Source organism: Tasmannia lanceolata, unplaced genomic scaffold (assembly GCF_043159265.1).
Source record: "Tasmannia lanceolata isolate RefF3 unplaced genomic scaffold, GAP_Taslan_0.1 ptg000134l, whole genome shotgun sequence".
NCBI lineage: Eukaryota > Viridiplantae > Streptophyta > Magnoliopsida > Canellales > Winteraceae > Tasmannia > Tasmannia lanceolata.
This window is the reverse complement of record NW_027518810.1, coordinates 103,884-106,338: the sequence shown is the minus strand read 5'-3', so window position 1 is coordinate 106,338 and position 2,455 is coordinate 103,884. Positions and strand designations below refer to the sequence as shown.

The window sequence follows — 2,455 nt, the reverse complement described above, 5'->3', positions numbered from 1 at the left end:
TCCGGCTTTAGTCCTCTAAAAAGAGGTGTGTGTGGCCGTCGTATCTGCCCGCCCCCTTCTTCATTCATCCATTTAGGTCAGAATGGATCCAGGGAACCTGGCTCGGGAACAGCCCAGACTAATCACAGTCAGAGAGTCCAATCTCTGAAATAGAGCTTAGTCTCTCCATAGTAGTAGTAGTAGAAGGCTTTGTATCTGACTTGATCCAATAGAGTCAGAACACACAGTAGATCCAGATTCCACACTATGCTGTGGGCTGGGGAGAGAGCTGCTCTGCGAAGCTGGGCGTTCAGTGTTCTTATGGAGGAACTAAATCGGTGGGCCTTCAAAAAGGAGCGAGGGAGTGATGGAACCTTAGTCTATATGTTGCTCGTGAGCCGCCAAGTACCAGTCTCGCAACAGTACTGGCGCTAAAGGATCGGTCCTTCACTTGCTGATCGTTCGCGAGTCGAACTCGCTCTCTTGCCACGCCTTTCACTCACTCGCTTGAGTCGGACTCAATTCACTCTTTTTGTTTGGAGGATCGTTCGTTCTTCACTCTCTTGCTATTACCCGCAGGGAGCGCAGCAACCAAGGTGCATATTATCATATAGAAACAAGCGAAGCGTAGCGATTCGTACTACCGGAAAAGTGTCGCTAACCGGCAGGCAATAGAGTCAAGTCAGCCGATAGGCGCAAGCAAGCGTAGCGAATCACATAGAGTTGCCCCTACCTGCCAGCGCGCGGGCGGATAGATAGGGCGGGCGAAGCGCGAAGGGATGGATGTCTGAGCGGTTGAAAGAGTCGGTCTTGAAAACCGAAGTATTGATAGGAATACCGGGGGTTCGAATCCCTCTCCATCCGCGAGGTCATAAGTTCTCTCTTGCGTTATCTATAGATAAGAACGAATCGGATCGACTCGACTGATATGATGGATGGAATGGGTAGACGGTTGAGGTTATAGTGTTATGATTTAGTTAGGACTTCCCTTTCGTTATCTTCCGCCCCCTCGTCAGAAGGGCCGGGTGGATGACCTTTGGGAGCTAAGTCGAAGATCTCGGTGGTCTTGTGAGTGGTTGATAAACTGCGATTGCAGTTTGATTTAGGAAGTCCCATAGCTGTGAGGCTTAACAGACAAAGAAAACGGTGGATACTTCCACTATATGGGTAGAAGGTGACGACCCTAATGAATCGACTATAAAGGTGGCTGATAAATTAGCTACATCAGCGCTCAAATTCCTTCATCGTTATTGCCCTGGCTTCGATGATCAACCCCTTTTCATTTAGGTTTTGATCTTCGGCCATCCTGGTCCTCAGGACCCAACACCTATATTCATCCTTTAAAAGATGCAAAAGGTGTTGATACGTCCTCTATCCACATAGAAAGCTTACCCTCTTCCACACATTACCGGTGGATGCTACAGCCGCTATCACTTTGGCTGCAGGAGGGGAATGGTTAAGTGAAACTCTCGACGTCTTGTTTAGTAAACGGGATGTTTACCCAGGCGCCGTAGTGTTGCCTAACCGTTTGGCCGGAGATGTCGGATGCTCGCTGTTTACTTGTATCGATTTGCCACAGTGTGGTTAGATACAATGCGCTGGCAGCCAGCTTCAAAAGAATGCCTGAAGCTAGCGCCATAAACGCCCTTATTAGGTTAGTCGCGTGAGAGGGGCCTACCCCTATTAGGTTAGGGGGGCCCCCCTTCTCACGCCCTTCTCACGTAAGTTATTGTAAGGGCGCAACACTTACCCTTACTAATAGGGCGTTTATGGCGTGAGAGGGGCCCTCTCACGTAAGGCGCGCCTGACTTACCATACTAAGAAGGGCGGCTAATAGGGGCCCCATTAGTCAGGGGGGGCTTTGAAGCCCCCTCATTAGCCCTATTAACGCCCCTCTCACGTAAGTTGAAGTTCGCTTGCTGGAACAGGATAGTCAGTCGAATGTTGGGTTCCGTACGACGGGTCTTTAGTTCCTTGAACAGTCTTTTCCCTAAATACAGGGACTCGCAGTTGTATGTCCTCTAGTTGAGAAGACCTAAAACAACTGCACCCCAATTGGGGTTTCGTTTAAATAAGCCCCGCTCACTAAGCTAAGGGGCCCCTCTCTGATAAGGAAAAAAGGAAACGAAATAATCTCAATTTGACGACAAATCCGGTCCGATGGCTGTTCTCCACTAACCACAAGGATATAGGGACTCTCTATTTCATCTTCGGTGCCATTGCTGGAGTGATGGGCACATGCTTCTCAGTACTGATTCGTATGGAATTAGCACGACCCGGCGATCAAATTCTTGGTGGGAATCATCAACTTTATAATGTTTTAATAACGGCTCACGCTCCTTTAATGATATTTTTTATGGTTATGCCGGCGATGATAGGTGGATCTGGTAATTGGTCTGTTCCGATTCTGATAGGTGCACCTGACATGGCATTTCCACGATCAAATAATATTTCATTCTGGTCGTTGCCACCAAGT

General features: G+C 48.6%; 1 non-coding gene across 1 annotated transcript; it reads left to right on the top strand.

The window, feature by feature from the left end:
• Positions 1–756: 756 nt before the first annotated feature.
• Positions 757–843, top strand: TRNAS-UGA (transfer RNA serine (anticodon UGA)). Its single transcript has one exon. It is a non-coding gene; the product is annotated as a tRNA-Ser (tRNA).
• The last annotated feature ends 1,612 nt before the right edge of the window (positions 844–2,455 follow it).